The sequence below is a fragment of the Stegodyphus dumicola genome, chromosome 6 (assembly GCF_044657685.1).
Source record: "Stegodyphus dumicola isolate Sdum_Otavi_A_Nest chromosome 6, ASM4465768v1".
Classification (NCBI taxonomy): domain Eukaryota; kingdom Metazoa; phylum Arthropoda; class Arachnida; order Araneae; family Eresidae; genus Stegodyphus; species Stegodyphus dumicola.
Window position 1 is genome coordinate 4,372,772 of NC_140773.1, and position 22,488 is coordinate 4,395,259.

The 22,488-nt window shown below is 35.3% G+C and overlaps 3 pseudogenes; all 3 read right to left on the bottom strand.

Moving 5' to 3' along the window:
- Nucleotides 1-6,135: 6,135 nt before the first annotated feature.
- LOC146996652 (DEAD-box helicase Dbp80 pseudogene) lies at nt 6,136-10,466 on the bottom strand (annotated as a pseudogene).
- A 578-nt stretch (nt 10,467-11,044) lies between these two features.
- Nucleotides 11,045-12,051, bottom strand: LOC146996653 (ATP-dependent RNA helicase DDX19B pseudogene; annotated as a pseudogene).
- A 9,419-nt stretch (nt 12,052-21,470) lies between these two features.
- Nucleotides 21,471-22,257, bottom strand: LOC146996654 (DEAD-box helicase Dbp80 pseudogene; annotated as a pseudogene).
- Between the last annotated feature and the right edge of the window lie 231 nt (nt 22,258-22,488).

Below are 22,488 nucleotides of genomic sequence, written 5' to 3' on the forward strand. Positions count from 1 at the left end.
AAAACTATCATTATCATTATGGTTGTCGATTTTCACAATCAGCATTTTTGTTCATAAAAAAATTTGCATCATTTGGTGTATGGAAATCAATAATTAAACCAATTAATTAAACCAAATAATTAGTTCAGTGTGCTTTTCAGGATACAATTACTTGCAATTTTATAATAGAAAAATATTTTCCTTGCTAAAAACATAAAAACTAAGGCATATGTTGTTTACCAAATCACCAAGTTTACCAAATCTGCAATTCTTACACCAATTCCGGTGTCAATGATGGCCTAGGTTCTATCCTCCTCGTTCGGAATGATTTTAACTCTTTACAGGTCCAGTTGGCTAGGATCTGTGAGACATTCACACCTGGTTTTGTCAAGTGCCTAAATAAAAAATTGATATCTTTAATTCAGATGCTAGTTTTTACATCACATTATATTTACTTATGTCATCCAAATGAACTAATTTTAAGCTATAAACTTGGTAGTTAAGATGTACTATATTACTCTAGCAGCAGTCATGCTAACAAAATTATTGAGGCCCTCGGTAAAACTGAAACAATCTATGACCAATAAAAATTTTTGCAATGAAATCAAATGATGGTCACAAGGGTCCTCCATTATTTCTTGACTTTGTATAGTACCTCATTTAGTTTGCAATCTTAACATGTTACAACACGTTAAATATACAACAGAATTACTTACATTCAATGAGTTTGAAATCAGTTCTCGAAGAAAGATTTCTTTATTGGAATAGAAGGTGTTGATGCTGATGCTCAATGAGTGGCCTTCTCAGCTTGGAATGCAAACTTTTCCGCATCACTGTGATCATCCTGCATACAAACTTCGTTCTTGTCTTGGCATCTAAAATAAAAATTAAAAATTTCAGCCATTTTGCCTCATGCAATTTTCTGATCATGTATCAGTTATTTTGTATCAGATATTAAATACTAATGAACATTCATCCACTAATTTATAAACTTTGTTGTACTTCTGTACATTTATCAGTGTACAGAAATAATTTTCTCAATATAATTGTTTTCACATTTATCTAAAAGCATTTGTTTGCTGATCATTAAAAATAAGTTAATACGTTTCAACTACAAGCAGTAAAAGAACAAAAACGAACATGACGTGAATGAATTATTTTCATCAACTGCACATATTGTGTTAACAGAAAAAAAAGCCAATGCTTTAAACTATGACAAATTTGGAATAATTGTAAAAAATATTGCAAAGTCATGTTAAAGACTTCAAACAGCCTCTGTTAGTAACATTAAGGGTAATATCGAACTTCCTACCAAACAACTGTATTCCCCAGTATCATGAGATTTTGTCCCTCAATTGATATTAACGCTCTTGCGTCATGCTTGTTTGCTCAATCGCTCTTCCATCATGCTTGTTTGCTGGTCACTCATAATCAGCTTGAGCTTTGAAAAGCTTCGTTCAGCAGACGCGACAGTTACTGGAAATGTCAAAGCTATAAGCAATGCAACAGAGACGTTTGGGAAAGAATTTAATGAACTGCAGATTTTTAAAAGCAGCAGTACTTTGTTGCACTAAACCTGTTAAGTTGCCCAATTCAGCACATGAATCATGAGCATCAACAACCGACCCAGAAATTTTATCTGTTAAGGTAACGCTCAGAACATCACAGGTCAGTTGCGCTCATTCCCGTAATGCATCGGAAATTGAGCAAGAAACCAAACTTGTCATAACTCTTTAGCTGCATCTTGGGCCAAATCGAAACCTGTTTCTTTGTAGGATTTCAGGAAGTTGATTGTGTTCTGAATACAATTCAAAGTGACATCAAATTGCATAGCCTTACTTTACAACATTTTGCTCACAATATTAACTTTCTCCAAGAGATAGTACCCTATTACTAACAATACCCAGAAAGGGTAGCATTTAATTTGGTTTGCCAAACTGGCAGCCTTCATTGTTACCTTTGGGTCGTTTCTCTCGGAGACCTCAATTAATAATGCACCATAAATCAATTCTATCTGAAACCTCACAGATTTAACGGAATCTCTTCGACACTGGCAGCATGTTTCTGAGGTTGGCTTCACTGTAAACAATTTAACATATCGCTTGAGCAAATACCATAACTGAGTTGTTGCAGCAAACAGCAAAAAATCCAAAAAAAGGTCGATAGTAGTAGTCGAAGATTTCACCATATCTAAGAACCGCATGGAAGGTAAAATGCTTTCGGATTTAGCTCAAGTATGCGTTTTTGTACCCCACTGTTCTGTCCTCTCGTATTGGATCCATTATCAAATCCTTGCCATCTGCAGTTTTGTATTTTCTGCAGCAAATTTAGTTCATCAAGCTTTTTCAAGCATGCTTCTGTCGAACCTGTGCTACTACCTACTGCCAAAAAGCCTACAAATCACAATTTTTGTCACATAAACATTGGCAATTCATATTATCATAGTCATTTGCTCCTGATGGCTTGCATCAGGAGTATAATCTACCATGATGGAGACATATTTGATAGTGTGAGCATCTGCAATTATTTTCTTGAGAACCACTTCACCCATCAGATGAAGGTGTTCATTTTGGATGTGATTCCGTAGATAATGGTCATGTATCTCAGCGTTTTTGATATGTTCTGTCAGCCTTTTTGATAACACAAATCCAGCAAAATTCCTTCCCCGGCCTTTACCTGCACAACTGTTTGTCTGTTTATCACAGATATACATACTTCCAGTTACAAAAATGTTTTAATTGACCCAAATACTTTTATTTTGGTATTTTTAAATTTAAGAGATTATAAATTACAAAATCTAACATTTCATTCATTTCTTCGCACTACATTCATTTACATTTTCTTCCTCCCAAAAATTAAGTACATAGCATTATTAACATTATTATTGCCCATATCATTATTAACAAAGTGCCACATATGAGACTGACCACCGATACCCACTGAATGAAATGCTGCTTCCAAAATTTTAACTTTCAGAAACTATAAATATTTCATAGCAAAATCAACTAACAATAATTGTATTCGTAACATTAATGACATCCCTACTAACAACGGGACTCAGCCCCTGCCACTCTTCCAGCCCTTCAATGGATTTAAATAAGCAATCTTGCTGGTTTTTCAATCTGGCTGAGGATTTGTAGTGTAACGTTAATAGGAACAGAATTTTAAAAAATCATTCTTTGGAGAATTCCTAAAATACTTAGCTTTGGAACTTAGTTGTCTAGTAAACCTAAGAATGGCTAAGACTGGGGCAGGTTCACACTATTGGAGAAAACCTCACATTACCAGCAGCTAAAGATATCGTTTTAAAATTATTAAACGAAAAAGGAGCTAATGAAATTAATAATAACACGTTATCAAATGATCTAGTAAAGTTGATGAATTCATGAAATGGCAAATTCATACCAAAGACACTTGTTCAGAAAGTAAAACACAGCAAGTATTTCGCATTACAGTTGGATGAAAATACTGATATAACGTACTCTGTTCAATTATTAGCTTAAATACGTTTCGAAGAAGATAAATGAATTGCCGAAGAGTATTTATTTTGAGAATATCTTCATTACAGAGCAACTGTAAATGATATTTTCAAAATACAGTACAAAGTCTTTAATTTAGACATCCATAATCCAGAATGATCTTAATACTCAAAGCTGCAAACTTCCTGTGCATGCCTAAATGCATTATGCGTAAACGTATAATGCATTTACGAATGCGCTTAATACATTTACACATGCACGTTTAATGTATAACGGACGGTATAAGCTAGGCTAAAATTATCTAATTATCTATTTCAGGTAATGTTGCAGATTGTGTTGTTCCTTAATCTTCAAATTGATCCAGCTTATTATTTTTTTGCAGACTTTTCGAGCAATTTATAAAAGTAAGCTTGAACTTTCGATTATCTCAAAAAGAGTTTCTGATTCTGGAGCTGCCAAAGGATCTACAAAGTGAAAGCATGTTTCGATGTCCATCAAACAAAAATTGGAATTGCTGCAAAACATGGATAAAGGCATATCCTTTGTTTTCTCTAACCATTCCGAAATCTGTTTATCAATTTCACGCTGCTCTGCGGGGAGGAAACGTTGCTTTTTGCAAATTTTGATACCCTTTAGATCATAATTGTTCTTTATTTCATCAATTACGGTTTCATATTTTTAATTTTGGAATTTCTGCATGCCATCTTACGAGATTTAAACTGATGATCTATAATCCGGAAAAATCGATAATCCGGAATCGCCGAAGTCCCGACGAGTCCGGATTAACGACTTTTGACTGTATATATTTTTTGTGTTCTTCGCAACATAGTGGTAACCTCAAACAGGACCGGGTGCTATGAATTGGAATTTTCCGATTGAACTTTTGATTTTGACCTTTTTGAATATACTTTGAAGATGGATTTGATCGCTTTAAAGGCTCAAAGAATGTCCCAATTTTGAGAGGTGTGGTCTTCAGGAATTAGTCCCTCTGAACCCCGACATGTTTCTTATCGAGAACAGAAATTCCAATGTTGAAGATCTTGATGAATTAAATTCGTCAAGTCTTAATAAGAGATTAAAGTATAGAACTAAATGGTTAAATGATCTGAGACAACGATTTAGAAAAGAATACCTTAGTCAACTGATTCAAAAGCATAATGAAAATTGATCTTGGGAACCTGTAGTAGGAGAAAAAGTACTGATGGAGGATGATAACAGAAAACGTTTATTTTGGTCCTTAGCCCGAATTACAGAATTGACCCCTGGACGTGATGGAAAGATTTGTACGGTTAAACTTAAGACCCGGCATGGAACAGCTGTACGACCAATACAATGCATCTTTCCTCTGGAGATACAGGCCAATCATAGAAACATAATTCCTGATAAAAAAACTGGGTGCAGAGGAATCTAATTCTAGTGCTGGATGTATGTTAAAAAGGGGAATTGCACCTGATAAAATGGTGATGCAACAATATTCCTCCTCTGGACGACATGTGAAAGCTACAAAAAAAACTTGATCTTTTAAGTAATGTTTGTTATGAGCTTGAAACTTAACCTGAGTCTCAAAGGGAGGGGGGGATGTTGTGAAATGGACTGAAGTAATAAATGGTGCGAAGCGCTGCTGTTTGTGAAGTCAGCCTGCGTGCTGAGTTTTTCGAATGTTTTGCTTTTAGACAGAACGAAAGCTGATCTCGGAAGAGTGAGAATGTTGTGATGAAAGAAAAAAAGAATGGCTTATAACCCCTTCGAGCCGGGTAGCGAAAACGCGCGCTTATCGCTGAGGCCGGCAGTTTCTTACGAGAGCGTCTCTCCAGGGACGGGGGCTTGTTTGCTACTAAGCCTAAATCCATGAAATTTCCGAAGTATCAACGCATTGTTTAAAAATGCTCTATAGAGTATTTAAACGGCTTATGCTTTATAGATACTTTTTTTTATATGCATATTTTAATTACCTTATTTCTTGTTTAAATGCATATTTTACACATTTTATTTTAATTACTCACCATTTTATGAATTTTAACATTATACATCTGAAAACTAAATATATTACTTAAAATTCTCTTTTCGTATGAAAAATTTGAAAACAGGGATCTACACACAGTCCTACATTACATTCCTTGCACTTCACACTGACAAAGATATCTGGAGAATACATCACTCCAGACACTTTATCAAACATTCAATATCTGAGTCACTTCTACAGCATCTGCCATTCATGCTGCCAGAGGCATTTACTTTGGACATTACTGGGTGGTCTTAACTACATAAATTACAATATTGAATCAAGTTATCATATATTTTTTGTCCATTTATATTTTGTGATTAAAATTAACTTTAAAAAATTTCTATCGCAATAACTTGCAAATATTTTTATTGGGAAATATAATGACAAAAATCCAAGAAATGACTAACCATACACAGAATAATTAAACAACATATATATCAATAATTCATTTCTCTTTTTCTTTAAATTCAGAAATTTCAAAAATTTAGAAAATTACTCATTTGAATGATGCGAATATTAATACCATGTTTGATTAAAGGTAAATTCATATTTTTATTCTCTGAAAAGCAAAAACTGCTTTCATAAATAAATTTTACTTTTATAATTATAGAGCATCTTACCAAGAATTGTTACTTACTTGTTCTTTTCCTTCTCTAAATCTATTGAGAATGGCTATTCAACTAACCAAGATGCAGTCTTCCTGGTATAGCAAAATATAATAGCCTGTCCTATTGACACAGTACCATATATATGTTACACAAAGCTTGATATTTCTTTATCTCTGCATACTATGTAATACTGATCTATATTATCCAAACTGTCTTCTTCCTTTTTCATTATAATAGGATCAGAAAAAATCAATTCTGCAAATTCCATGACTTCTTCAGAACAAGTAGCTGAGAACAGCAGCATCTGACAGTCTTTCAGTAGCTGCTTATGAATGCGAATAGACTGGTCTTGATATCCTTGAGTCGAGATCATAACATCTGCTTCATCTAAAACAAATACTTTTATTTTCCTGAGATCAAAAAACTTATAGCGCATTGCCCAATCATAAACTTTACCAGGAGTTCCAATCATAAAATGAGCAGTAATTTTTTCTCCTCTTTGCAAAACCTCACCTCTAACAGCAAAACAAAATTCAATGTTAAGACAAAATTTTGCCATTTGTTTTGTCATTTTTGCTGTCTGCATGGCTAACTCATATGTTGGGGACAAAATAAGCACGTGAGGATATTTCAAATTTGTGTCCACTCTGCTCAAACTTCCCTAAAGAAAAGCAGCAGTTTTCAGGGTACCACTCTGAGACTGAGCAATCATCTTTTGTGGAGGATCTGCAATAAGAGTAGGAAGAGCAATCTCTTGTATTTTTGAGGGTGAATTAAATCCCATACCACACACACCTTTAAGAAGTTCAGGTTGCAAATTCAATTCTTCAAAACATTTCACAGAATAAAGAGGTGAATTCGGGTTTGTCTGGATATCTATATCATGAGAAACTTCAATTAAATGAGATCTTATAAGTTTTTTCATCAGAGATATCTCAGCAGGATTTAATTCAAGTCATCATCTTCTTCATCATCGTCTTTCGATGCTTCATCAGGAATCTTTGGATGAGGTATTGGAGGTGACACGGGTGGTGGAATAGGATCGTCCAAATTTAAATTGTCAACTAATTTTGAAATTCCTTTCTCTTGTATATCAGAAGAAAGACCCCAATCATCAACATCTGCCTTCATAAAGCCTATCAAAAATGTAAATTTCAAAATTTAGATTTCTGTAAATTCTAACATATGCAAAGACAAAGACATACTTAGAAAAACTGAAATCATAACAAATATAATGAAATTTAGATTTCTGTAAATTCTAACATATGCAAAGACAAAGACATACTTAGAAAAACTGAAATCATAACAAATATAATGCCTGTGTCCCAAATAATTAAAATGTATGAAGATCATAAAAAGTAGTTATTTTACTTATGTCAAATTACTTTAAAGTGATAACTCTATTGCTGCACGAAAAAGTCTCATTGTAGTCATTGTACTCATAGTGTAGTCATTGTACGACCAATACAATGCATCTTTCCTCTGGAGATACAGGCCAATGATAGAAACATGATTCCTGATAAGAAACTGGGTGCAGAGGAATCTAATTCTAGTGCTGGATGTATGTTAAAAAGGGGAATTGCACCTGATAAAATGGTGATGCAACAATATTCCTCCTCTGGACGACATGTGAAAGCTCCAAAAAAAACTTGATCTTTTAAGTAATGTTTGTTATGAGCTTGAAACTTAACCTGAGTCTCAAAGGGGGGGGAGGATATTGTGAAATGGACTGAAGTAAAAAATGGTGCGAAGCGCTGCTGTTTCTGAAGTCAGCCTGCGTGCTGAGTTTTTCGAATGATTTGCTTGTAGACAGAACGAAAGCTGATCTCGGAAGAGAAAGACTGTTTTGATGAAAATAAAGAATGGCTTATTAAGAATTTTTTGTCTTTATTCATAACGCACCCAGCCTCGGGTAGAGGCAGCCTGCAACTGAATGAACTGTTTTGAATATATTTGATTGATACAGTCAAAAGTCGTTAATTCGGACACCCATAATTCGGAATGATCTATAATCCGGACATCAAAACTAAAAACTTTCTGCGCATGCGCCGCGTTGACACATGCGCAGAGGCGTTCACGCGTGCGCGTAAGACCTTTTACGACTGCACATATGAGTGTGCGCAAGTGCAGAATACGTTTTCGCGTGCGCATTTTATGTATAATGGGCGTATAAGCTAAATAATTATCTATTTCAGTTAATGTTGATGATTGCGTTGTTCCTTAATTTTCGAATTGCATCCGGCTTATTATTTTTTGCAGACTGTAAGAGCAATTTTATAAAAGTAAGCTTAAACTTTCGATTATATCAAATAGAATTTCCGATATATATTTGTTAATATGTAAAGGATCTAAAGTGAAAGTATGTTTTGAAATCCGAAATCTGTTTATCATTTTCATGCCCCCTGGCGCTGGCGCGTAATGAATTGGAAGTTGATTTGTCAGCACTATCCTTATCTTCAGCGCAGATGTTTTTATTTTATTTGGCTTATAATTCCTTACCAAATGTAGTATTTCATCTCGATATGCTCTGTCTTTGATATGATTTAAAACGTCTTTGATATGATTTAAAACAAGTCGCTTCCCATAGGGAAGAAAAGTGACAGAGGTTATTGAAAACAAAAAAAGTTCGATTGACAAATTAGTCGGTGTTCTTGACACAGCAATTATAGGACTTGAACGGCGGAACTTTGAAACTGAACAAGAAATTATGTCTGTTTAATAGAATTAAAGAGAAAGTATTATCACATGAAACGAAGCAAAACTTAAACAACTTACATTGAAAGAAATGTTTAATAAAGTAAACAAATAAATATTAAGCTTTTTCTTTTTGCAAATTTTGATACCCTTTAGATCATAATTGTTCTTTATTTCATAAATTACAGTTTCATATTTTTAATTTTGGAATTTCTGCATGCCATCTTACGAGATTTAAACTGATGATCTATAATCCGGAAAAATCGATAATCCGGAATCGCCGAAGTCCCGACGAGTCCGGATTAACGACTTTTGACTGTATATATTTTTTGTGTTCTTCGCAACATAGTGGTAACCTCAAACAGGACCGGGTGCTATGAATTGGAATTTTCCGATTGAACTTTTGATTTTGACCTTTTTGAATATACTTTGAAGATGGATTTGATCGCTTTAAAGGCTCAAAGAATGTCCCAATTTTGAGAGGTGTGGTCTTCAGGAATTAGTCCCTCTGAACCCCGCCATGTTTCTTATCGAGAACAGAAATTCCAATGTTGAAGATCTTGATGAATTAAATTCGTCAAGTCTTAATAAGAGATTAAAGTATAGAACTAAATGGTTAAATGATCTGAGACAACGATTTAGAAAAGAATACCTTAGTCAACTGATTCAAAAGCATAATGAAAATTGATCTTGGGAACCTGTAGTAGGAGAAAAAGTACTGATGGAGGATGATAACAGAAAACGTTTATTTTGGTCCTTAGCCCGAATTACAGAATTGACCCCTGGACGTGATGGAAAGATTTGTACGGTTAAATTTAAGACCCGGCATGGAACAGCTGTACGACCAATACAATGCATCTTTCCTCTGGAGATACAGGCCAATCATAGAAACATAATTCCTGATAAAAAACTGGGTGCAGAGGAATCTAATTCTAGTGCTGGATGTATGTTAAAAAGGGGAATTGCACCTGATAAAATGGTGATGCAACAATATTCCTCCTCTGGACGACTTGTGAAAGCTCCAAAAAAAAAAAAAACTTGATCTTTTAAATAATGTTTGTTATGAGCTTGAGACTCAACCTGAGTCTCAAAGGGGGAGGGAGTATGTTAGGAAATGAACTGAAGTAATAACTGGCGCAAGGCGCTGCTGTTTGTGACGTCAGCCTGCGTGCTGAGATTTTCGAATGTTTTGCTTTTAGACAGAACGAAAGCTGATCTCGGAAGAGTGAGAATGTTGTAATGAAAAAAAAAAGAATGGCTTATTAAGCCCTTCGAGCCGGGTAGCGAAAACGCGTGCTTATCGCTGAGGCCGGCAGTGTCTTACGCGAGCGTCTCTCCAGGGACGGGGGCTTTTTTGCTACTAAGCCTAAATCCATGAAATTTCCGAAGTATCAACGCATTGTTTAAAAATGCTCTATAGAGTATATAAACGGCTTATGCTTTATAGATACTTTTATATACATATTTTAATTACCTTATTTCTTGTTTAAATGCATATTTTACACATTTTATTTTAATTACTCACAATTTTATGAATTTTAACATTATACATCTGAAAACTATTTATATTACTTAAAATTCTCTTTTCGTATGAAAAATTTGAAAACAGGGATCTACACACAGTCCTACATTACATTCCTTGCACTTCACACTGACAAAGATATCTGGAGAATACATCACTCCAGACACTTTATCAAACATTCAATATCTGAGTCACTTCCACAGCATCTGCCATTCATGCTGCCAGAGGCATTTACTTTGGACATTACTGGGTGGTCTTAACTACATAAATTACAATATTGAATCAAGTTATCATATATATTTGTCCATTTATATTTTGTGATTAAAATTAACTTTAAAAAATTTCTATCGCAATAACTTGCAAATATTTTTATTGGGAAATATAATGACAAAAATCCAAGAAATTACTAACCATACACAGAATAATTAAACAAGATATATATCAATAATTCATTTCTCTTTTTCTTTAAATTCAGAAATTTCAAAAATTTAGAAAATTACTCATTTGAATGATGTGAATATTAATACCATGTTTGATTAAAGGTAAATTAATATTTTTATTCTTTGAAAAGCAAAAACTGCTTTCATAAATAAATTTTACTTTTATAATTATAGAGCATCTTACCAAGAATTGTTACTTACTTTTTCTTTTCCTTCTCTAAATCTATTGAGAATGGCTATTCAACTAACCAAGATGCAGTCTTCCTGGTATGACAAAATATAATAGCCTGTCCTATTGACACAGTACCATATATATGTTACACAAAGCTTGATATTTCTTTATCTTTGCATACTATGTAATACTGATCTATATTATCCAAACTGTCTTCTTCCCTTTTCAGTTTAATTATAATAGGATCATAAAAATTCAATTCTGCAAATTCCATGACTTCTTCAGAACAAGTAGCTGAGAACAGCAGCATCTGACAGTCTTTCGGTAGCTGCTTATGAATGCGAATAGACTGGTCTTGATATCCTTGAGTCGAGATCATAACATCTGCTTCATCTAAAACAAATACTTTTATTTTCCTGAGATCAAAAAACTTATAGCACATTGCCCAATCATAAACTTTACCAGGAGTTCCAATCATAAAATTAGCAGTAATTTTTTCTCCTCTTTGCAAAACCTTCCTCTAACAGCAAAACAAAATTCAATGTTAGGACAAAATTTTGCCTTCTTTTTTTTTTTTTTTTTTTTTTTTTTTTTTTGTCACTTTTCCTGTCTGCATGGCTAACTCATATGTTGGGTACAAAATAAGCACGTGAGGATATTTAAAATTTGTGTCCACTCTGCTCAAACTTGCCAAAAGAAAAGCAGCAGTTTTAAGCGTACCACTCTGAGACTGATATTTTGTGGAGGATCTGCAATAAGAGTATGAAGAGCAGTCTCTTGTATTTTTGAGGGTGAATTAAATCCAATACCACACACAACTTTAAGAAGTTCAGGTCGCAGATTCAATTCTTCAAAATATTTCACAGAATAGAGAGTTGAATTAGGATTTCTCTGGATATCTATATCATGAGAAACTTCATTTAAATGAGATCTTACAAGTTTTTTCATCACAGATATGTCAGCAGGATTTAATTCAGGTTCATCATCTTTTTCATCATAGTCTTTTGATGCTTCATCAGGAATCTTTGGAGGAGGTATTGGAGGTGGCACAGGTGGTGAAATAGGATCATCCAAATTTAAATTGTCAATTAATTTCGAAGTTCCTTTCTCTTGTATATCAGCAGAAAGACTCCAATCATCAACATCTGCCATGATAAAGCCTATTGAAAATGTAAATGTCAAAATATAGATTTCTGTAAATTCTAACATATGCAAAGACAAAGACATACTTAGAAAAACTGAAATTATAACAAATATAATGCATGTGTCCCAAATAATTAAAATGTATGAACATCATAAAAAGCAGTTATTTTACTTATGTCACATTACTTTAAAGTTATAACTCTATTGCTGCACAAAAAAAAAAAAAAAAAAAAAAAAAAAAAAAAAAAAAAAACTGATTATTATGCCTTTTATTAAATGGTATTCAAATCCATGTCCAAAAACTCATGAATATACAAGTTACTTACTAACTATGTAAGGATCTTAAGTTTTACTAACGTTTATTTTATTTTAAATATTTACTATCACTTCTTATTTTCTACTTCCGGCCAGAATTATAAGCGTGAAGGTTTTTATGCAAAGTTTGTCTGGCGAACACCAAGTATTTAAGTGTGGCCTTTTTGCCAAGCGAAAGAGAGGAAGCAGTGAGTTCGAAGCAGGCCGCTTACCTTAGAAGTTACGCAGTTGCTATTTGCCTTCCAGGCCAGAGGTTTTAATCCTCTTAATAAATTAAACATATTGTAATGTTCACAGTCTCTGTGCTACATACGCTTCCTGTTATTATAAGGCCAATCTTCCACGTGTGTTATTCTAAAGTTAAATTAGAGTTTAGTTTTATTTTTTATACCTTTTACGTTAGACCCCGAGCGGAGGGTCATTGCATTCCGAAGTACGGAAGTCATTGTATATAAAGAAAAATAAAGGGTTTTGTATACCCTTCGTCTGTATCCTGTCTACTTACTACAATTAGTGAACATAGCTTTAGTAAGCTCTCTGTTCCTAGTCAGGTCATTGTATGTTTACGAAGAAGGTTAGAAGAAACATTGAACCAGATAGTGGCGCCCGACGAAGAACAACCATGGCCGAATTTCAAGAAGAACCTGTGCTGCCTGCAGAAACGGCTCAGAATCCAGAAATGCCAGCTGCCGCCCTGGAAGGATTTGGGTACATCGTCCAGACCATGCGCGCTTCGATGAAACCAGAAGCAACATTTAATGGAAACTCACCGGTAACCAGTTTTTTGGAAAACTTGGATGACCACTTCATGCTCTACCCCGTGCACGAGTTTCAAAAAGTTACCTTAGCTACCAGCGCTTTGAGGGGCCAAGCGCTTAACTGGTTCAAATGTATCGGCAGAAGTCTCTTGGGTCAAGCAGGAAGTCCCACCTATACTTATGAAAATTTCAAGACTGCCCTACTAAAAGCCTTCCCTGTTGTAAGGGATCGTGCGAAATTAGAAACGGAACTTTTTAGCATATATCAACAAAGAATCGAAAACCTGTCGAGCTTTATTTTAAGAAAAATTCATGTTTTCAAGCTCTTGTTTGGAAACCGTCCGGATCCTGAAATAATTCAAGTGATTTTGCCGAGGTTACTACGCCAAGTGCAAGACTTTATTGAATTAAGAAATCCCACTACACTGGAAAAGTTATTTGAGCTAGCAATCCAGTTTGAAAGTAGAAGAACGGCGGACGTTGAAAGAAGACGCCAATATCAACAGCGAAACCAATTTGGTACGCCAAGACTACAACAAACTCAAGCACATGGCTACGGAGAAAAAGCGAATCAGTGGGCAAGGAAACCCGAGCATTCAAAAACAGCCGGCGAACGTCGACAGTTCAATAGCAACCCAGGAAAAAAGTCTCAAGGCCAGGGGAAAAAGAAGGAAAGCACGGAAAGGAAAAATAATTTAAACTAAAACGGATTTCTGCTGACGAGAGGGTGCGGAAATCCGAAGGCCACGAAAACCCCTCTTCCTTCAAGTTAAATACAGTAATGGTGAAAAATTTGACTCTTCCGAAGATTGAAGTGTTGGTAAATAATATCCCGGCCACCGCACTCCTGGATACCGGCGCGCAGTGTTCCTGTGTGGCAGAAGTCTTTTTTAGAAAGTATTTTCGCAAATACCGCATATATAATGCGGATAATACGACAGTATTAGCAGCGCAAGGAAAAGAATGTAAGTGCGTAGGTAAAGTACCTTTATATATCCGTATCAAGGACGAACAAGTAAAGGTGATGTTTTTTATAGTAAAGAATTTGCAAGCACATTTAATCTTAGGAATAGACTTTCTTTCAGACGCACAAGCTACACTGGATTTTAATGAAGCATCCCTTAGGCTGACAATGAAACCAGTGCGTGTAAAAAGGTTGAACCGCCAAGGTTAAATTTTGACCACCTGCCTAATGACGAGCAAGATAGAATCCGACAAGTGGTAAGTGAATTTGCTTCCTTATTTAGTGATATTCCAGGATTTACTCAGGTTACTAACCATAGTATTGACACCGGAGATGCATTGCCGGTTCGTCAAAAACCATACCGGTATGATAAGAATAAGGAAAAATTATAGAATGGCATATTACCGATATGCTACGTAAAAAGATCATAACGCCCATCTCAAGTAGTTATGCTAGCCCGGTGGTTTTATATAAGAAAAATAATGATTATCCTTTGGAGCATCCAAAAAGGTGGAGATTCGCTATTGATTACCATAAATTAAATTCCATAACAAAATATCCGGTATATCCGTTACCGATCATAGAAGAAATTTTAAGGAACATAAAATCAACCAAATTTATGACGACTTTAGACTTAACGAATGGTTATTTTCAAATAGGGGTCAGGCCTGAGGACGTGCCTAAGACTGCTTTTATAACCAAGTCTGGCACTTATGCATTTTTGTGTATGCCGTTTGGCCTTTCTGGGGCCCCAGCAACATTTCAGCGATGCATGGACATTGTGTTAAGACCTGTTCTTGGAAAGTCCACATTTATCTATTTAGACGATATCATTATTACTAGTGATAATCTCGACCAACATATACAGGATTTAAAACAGGTGTTTTCTTTATTAAATGAGGCCGGTCTAAAAGTTAATGTCGAAAAGTGCAAATTTGCAGCCCCTGAATTAAAATATTTAGGTTACAAAATATCGCAAAAAGGGATCGAGACAGATGAATCAAAAATAATCGCTGTACAAAAGTATCCGACTCCAAACACGGCAAAGAAGCTCTCTTCTTTTCTAGGACGTTGTTCATATTATAGGTCCTTTATAAAAGATTTTGCGGCTATCGCTGAGCCATTGTTAAAATTAAAAAGGAAAAAGGCAAGATTATCGTGGACGGCCGAAGCCAATAGTGCTTTCGAAAAATTAAAACAAGCATTAACGCAAGCCCCTGTGTTGAAATTTCCTGAAAAATATGAAAATTTAGAAATTTCAGCGGATGCTTCGGATTATGCGGTAGGAGCGGTACTTTCACAAAATCAGCAGCCCGTGGCATTTTTTAGCCGAACTTTAAATCAAACACAAAGAAACTATTCCGCGACCGAGAGAGAGGCACTTGCAGTTCTGTTAGCAGTGCAAAAGTTCCGAGTCTATTTTGGAAAGGCGCCGATAACAGTATATTCTGATCACGCGGCGGTAACTAGATTGTACTCAGGGAAAAATTTATCCCCAAGGTTAATAAGATGGGCACTCAAGCTGCAAGAATATAATCTGGTAATCAAGCATACCCCCGGAAAGGAAAATATCGTAGCAGATGCCCTATCACGAATTAAATTAGACGAACAGGGTAATACCGTATAAGTTGCAATGCTTACAGCGTGTACAATAAATTCCCGAGAAACTGTAATAACCGAACTGGGTAAGGATCCTGAGTTTGGAAGTATTTATGAGTATTTGAAGGATCCTGAAAATTTTAGCCACCAAGATATTGTGGCGATAAGAAATAGGGCGGCCCATTACGAACTAATAGATGGTCTATTATTCTACACAAAAACTACGAATTCCAACGACGAATTTCGACCTGTTATCCCAGCTAGTCTTAGATTAAATATCCTGCAAGAGCTCCATGACAGCCCTTTAGCTTCTCATGCTGGTATTCGAAAAACTAACCAACGCGTACGCGAGTCTACTTTCCTGAACTGCAAAAGTTAACAAGGGCGTATGTCCAGTCCTGCCCAACATGTCAAGCCATTAATTATATTAATTTCCGCCCGGCCGGGTTTCTAAATAGTATTAAATCCGAATTTCCAAATGAAATAATTGGCATCGATTTATTGGGCCCTTTCCCAAAAAGTCAGTTAAATAAAAGTCGCTATCTCCTTGTTATGGTTGATCATTTTAGTAAATGGACCGAAATTGTTCCATTAAAACGAGCCTCCGCGAAATTAGTTACTGATTCTATTTTAAATAAATATATTTTAAAATACGGGGCGCCCCTAAAAGTTATATCGGATAATGGTCCTCAATTTGTAAGTAATATATTTGAAGACATGTGCCAAAAACTGGGCATACGTCATTTAAAAATGGTCCCGTATCGGCCGCAATCAAATATAGCGGAACAGGTCAACAGAAATATAGTGAAAATTATCCGTAGTTATGTTAAAAATTTTCATAAAAGCTGGGATAACTATGTCAATGAATTTGCTTTCGCCCTTAGGACCGCAAAACATGATACAACGGGAAAAACTCCTGCTGAGTTATTTCTAGGCAGAAAGATTATAACACAGTTAGATAAATTATTTTAAGTGCAACAAAGAGCCCCAGAGTTTAAAATGGGTGATATAGAAAAACTAATAAAAGAAGCAAAAAAGAATACGGAAGTAGCACAAAGAAAACAGAAGTTATATTACGATCTGAAACGACGGGGAGTAACTTATAAAGTAGGGGATGAAGTACTAAAAATTAAGCATTCACTTTCTTCAGCACCAGAAGATAAAACTGCCAAATTTTTTCCACGATTTGAAGGACCATATGTTATAGAAAAAATAACTCACGCTGTTGTAGTGTTAAAGGCCAGAAATGGTGAAACTTTTTCCGCAAATATTGATCAAATTAAGTCCTACTTCGATCGTAATAAAATGCAAACCTTTTCAGATCTTTTGCAGGATCCGGCACGGCAGACACCGCAGGTACAAGTTCCAGAGGTGGGAAAACGACAAGTACAAGGGCAAGCCAATGAGAGACAGAAGCAAGTGAAAAGAAAATTGCCCCGCGGAAAAATTGAAGGTAAAAAGAAAAAGAAGCCGTTCCACCGTCGAGAAAACAGAGTTCACGAACACCCCCAGAATGAAGAAGGGAGAAGAATGACGTATGTGAAGAGGACCAGGAGAAAGGACGGCAACTATAACCCGGCTTTAAAACGGAGGATCGACTCATCCGACAGAACTCTCCGCAGCAAAAGTCGCCGAACTGCGGAAGGGCCATCAGCGGCGGAGGAAAAAGTACAAGAAAAATTTGAACGGCCAACAATGAGGTCCAAGCAGGATCACGACAGAAGTTTCCCGGTTCTGCCAAGACCAGCTGCCTTCAAACGGCCAAGACCACAAGCAGAGGGGAAAAGGAAGGTGTTCAAGGGTGGCCGTACTGGTGAAAAACGGAAGCTTCCAGAGGAAAGCACTGAAGGGCGAGCCCGTACAAGAAGGAGGATAAACCAGGCTACGGTCTGCAGTACCTTTGTCCGAATATTACAAAGATAAGTAAAATTTTATGTTACGTTGCAAACTTAAGTTAATCTTTCATTCTTACTGCAAGTGGCAGATTTCAAGAAGTTTTACCTCATGCGAGGTCTACCTTTATCGCCAAAAGGGCGAGAAATGAGTTGTGACCAATTTTCTTATTATGTTTTTCAATTACTCGCGCGTAAAACTAAAGTTGATGTATAATAGCGTTGTGTAAAGACTTAAATATTGTAAAAAGTTATTGTATAAATTTTATTTAAAACATTCTAGCAAGAAAGAAGTTTTAGTCTGAAAGACTTTTTGAAATGTAGTATTATTTCAATGTAAAAAGAATTGGCACTTGCTTTGATAAGAATAGAAGTTAACTGTACTACTAATGTATGTTTTCAAATGTGTAAAATTAACGGCATGTTGATATGTTCTTATATACATGTGTTCTGTTATTTTAAATGTTAAGAAATACCGTGATATGGTAAAAGTGAAAGTAATGTTAAAAATTTGTTATTCGTGTGACTGTAAAGACTAAATCATGGCGAATATATGTTAAAGGTTGAATGATGTAGTTAGGCTCTCTGACGCTACACTTTAGAGTTAGCCACTTTTAGAATAGTACCTCAGGGTTTAGAGTTGAAAGTAGGGTGTGTTAAGAGGTCTCGTTATGTTGAATTTTAACAGTTAGTGTTTTGATTTTAGGAGGAAGTGTTGAACACATAGACATAAACACATTCGTGTTTGGTGTTCTTTTACAACACATGTCAGAGAGCAAGGGGAGAGATAATTAAAATAGTCATGAATGAAATAAGAATGTTAAGAGAAGTATATTCTATATGTTATTTGCAATGTCATTGTGTAACATTTCATTAAACTAGTTTTCCTTCCAGATCTCTGGAAGGAACCAGAATTGAATAAAGCTCTTGTTTAGATGCAGTACAGATGAAAAAAAAAGATTGTTGTAGATCCTGGGAGCTGCTATTGTAACAAATTTCTTTCTTTTAAATTTTCTAGTTTCTAACGAAGTTATGATTGTAAAAGGTTGGCCTCGCGTTATATTCTAGAGCTAAAAGTTTTCAACAAGGTCGTTTTAGACCTCAGTTTCAAACTAATTAACTCTGGCGGGAAGTATGTAAGGATCTTAAGTTTTACTAACGTTTATTTTATTTTAAATCTTTACTATCACTTCTTATTTTCTACTTCTAGCCAGAATTATAAGCGTGAAGGTTTTTATGCAAAATTTGTCTGGCGAACGCCAAGTATTTAAGTGTGGCCTTCTTGCCAAGCAAAAGAGAGGAAGCAGTGAGTTCGAAGCAGGCCGCTTACCTTAGAAGTTACGCAGTTGCTATTTGCCTTCCAGGCCAGAGGTTTTAATCCTCTTAATAAATTAAACGTATTGTAGTGTTCACAGTCTCTGTGCTACATACGCTTCCTGTTATTATAAGGCCAATCTTCCACGTGTGTTATTCTAAAGTTAAATTAGAGTTTAGTTTTATTTTTTATACCTTTTACGTTAGACCCCGAGTGGAGGGTCATTGTATTCCGAAGTACGGAAGTCATTGTATATAAAGAAAAATAAAGGGTTTTGTATACCCTTCGTCTGTATCCTGTCTACCTACTACAATTAGTGAACATAGCTTTAGTAAGCTCTCTGTTCCTAGTCAGGTCATTGTATGTTTCCGAAGAAGGTTAGAAGAAACATTGAACCTGATAACTAAATGTAGAAAATGGTTCCCAGTGGAGAAATAGTATCTATTTCAATTTGGAACCATCTTGTTTAGTTACCATCTAGACTTTGGTTTGTAAACATGACAGACTAAATAATCATATTTTGTGAAGTTTTTACATCAAGAATATGTTTGTATCAACAGAGCCAGGTTGAAGAAAGGCCAGCACCTGGGTAATCATGTAGCATGTGATCTAATCACTTAGCTATTTATTTTCAGAGGGTGACCCTAAAATTTGCTGTCTTCTCACCTTTATTTTATTGCGTGCTCAAATTTAAAAAGAGTGTTTTAGTCTAAGAAATAAATAACTAACTAAACGCAGTAGATCACATACTATATGATTACCGGAACCTGTACATTCTCGCAAGTATACTTCCAACCTGGCTTTCTGTCCCAATTTTGAGAGGTGCGGTCTTCACGAATTAGTCCCTCTGAAACCCACCATGTTTCTTATTGAGAACAGAAATTCCAATGTTGAAGATCTTGATGAATTAAATACGTCAAGTCTTAATAAGAGATTAAAGTATAGAACTAAACTGTTAAATGATCTGAGACAACGATTTAGAAAAGAATACCTTAGTCAACTGGTTGAAACATAATGAAAAATGAACTCGGGAACCTGTAGTATGAGAAAAAGTACTGATGGAGGATGATAACAGAAAACGTTTATTTTGGTCCTTAGCCCGAATTACAGAATTGATCCCTGGATGTGATGGAGAGATTTGTACGGTTAAACTTAAGACCCGGCATGGAACAGTTGTACGACCAATACAATGCATCTTTCCTCTGGAGATACAGGCCAATGATAGAAACATGATTCCTGATAAGAAACTGGGTGCAGAGGAATCTAATTCTAGTGCTGGATGTATGTTAAAAAGGGGAACTGCACCTGATAAAATGGTGATGCAACAATATTCCTCCTCTGGACAACTTGTGAAAGCTCCAAAAAAAAAAAAAAACTTGATCTTTTAAATAATGTTTGTTATGAGCTTGAGACTCAACCTGAGTCTCAAAGGGGGAGGGAGTATGTTGTGAAATGAACTGAAGTAATAACTGGCGCAAGGCGCTGCTGTTTGTGACGTCAGCCTGCGTGCTGAGTTTTTCGAATGTTTTGCTTGTAGACAGAATGAAAGCTGATCTCGGAAGAGTGAGAATGTTGTGATGAAAATAAAGAATGGCTTATTAAGAATTTTTTGTCTTTATTCATAATGCACCCAGCCTCGGGTAGAGGCAGCCCGCAACTGAACAAACTGTTTTGAATATATTTGATTTATATATTTTATGTGTTCTTCGTTAACAGTAGCTCTAAATGGCACTTTAAACTAATTTGGTGTCCATCCTTGACAATCAAGTACATTCATGCAAGCTGACAATTAATATATGTAATCTTTCCATAAGATAACACAGCCACAATCGAAGATATGATTTTTGCCATCCCATGTCTCCTAAAATGCTACTGGTATAGCTGCATTGGCTCTGGCCTTGAATATAGCATGTCATACCATCTGAATTGCTTTCAAATAGTCTCCCTGCAAGAACACTACTTCCAGGTAAGTCCTCACACTAAGTGCGAAAAACGTTTGAGATTACTACAAGTTCAATAACCGGATTCTCTAAAAAAACACCAAATGTCATGTTGCACAAAATGTGAGCAATTTTCACACTGCCAAAGATATCTGGAGAATACATCACTCCAGACACTTTATCAAACATTCAATATCTGAGTCACTTCCACAGCATCTGCCATTCATGCTGCCAGAGGCATTTACTTTGGACATTACTGGGTGGTCTTAACTACATAAATTACAATATTGAATCAAGTTATCATATATATTTGTCCATTTATATTTTGTGATTAAAATTAACTTTAAAAAATTTCTATCGCAATAACTTGCAAATATTTTTATTGGGAAATATAATGACAAAAATCCAAGAAATGACTAACCATACACAGAATAATTAAACAACATATATATCAATAATTCATTTCTCTTTTTCTTTAAATTCAGAAATTTCAAAAATTTAGAAAATTACTCATTTGAATGATGCGAATATTAATACCATGTTTGATTAAAGGTAAATTCATATTTTTATTCTTTGAAAAGCAAAAAATGCTTTCATAAATAAATTTCACTTTTATAATTATAGAGCATCTTACCAAGAATTGTTACTTACTTGTTCTTTTCCTTCTCTAAATCTATTGAGAATGGCTATTCAACTAACCAAGATGCAGTCTTCCTGGTATGGCAAAATATAATAGCCTGTCCTATTGACACAGTACCATATATATGTTACACAAAGCTTGATATTTCTTTATCTCTGCATACTATGTAATACTGATCTATATTATCCAAACCGTCTTCTTCCCTTTTCAGTTTAATTATAATAGGATCAGAAAAAATCAATTCTGCAAATTCCATGACTTCTTCAGAACAAGTAGCTGAGAACAGCAGCATCTGACAGTCTTTCAGTAGCTGCTTATGAATGCGAATAGACTGGTCTTGATATCCTTGAGTCGAGATCATAACATCTGCTTCATCTAAAACAAATACTTTTATTTTCCTGAGATCAAAAAACTTATAGCGCATTGCCCAATCATAAACTTTACCAGGAGTTCCAATCATAAAATGAGCAGTAATTTTTTCTCCTCTTTGCAAAACCCCACCTCTAACAGCAAAACAAAATTCAATGTTAGGACAAAATTTTGCCATTTGTTTTGTCACTTTTCCTGTCTGCATGGCTAACTCATATGTTGGGGACAAAATAAACACGTGAGGATATTTCAAATTTGTGTCCACTCTGCTCAAACTTGTCAAAAGAAAAGCAGCAGTTTTCAGGGTACCACTCTGAGACTGAGCAATCATATTTTGTGGAGGATCTGCAATAAGAGTAGGAAGAGCAGTCTCTTGTATTTTTGAGGGTGAATTAAATCCCATACCAAACACACCTTTAAGAAGTTCAGGTTGCAGATTCAATTCTTCAAAACATTTCACAGAATAAAGAGGTGAATTCGAATTTGTCTGGATATCTATATTATGAGAAACTTCAGTTAAATGAGATCTCACAAGTTTTTTCATCAGAGATATCTCAGCAGGATTTAATTCAGGTTCATCATCGTCTTTCGATGCTTCATCAGGAATCTTTGGAGGACGTATTGGAGGTGGCACAGGTGGTGGAATAGGATCGT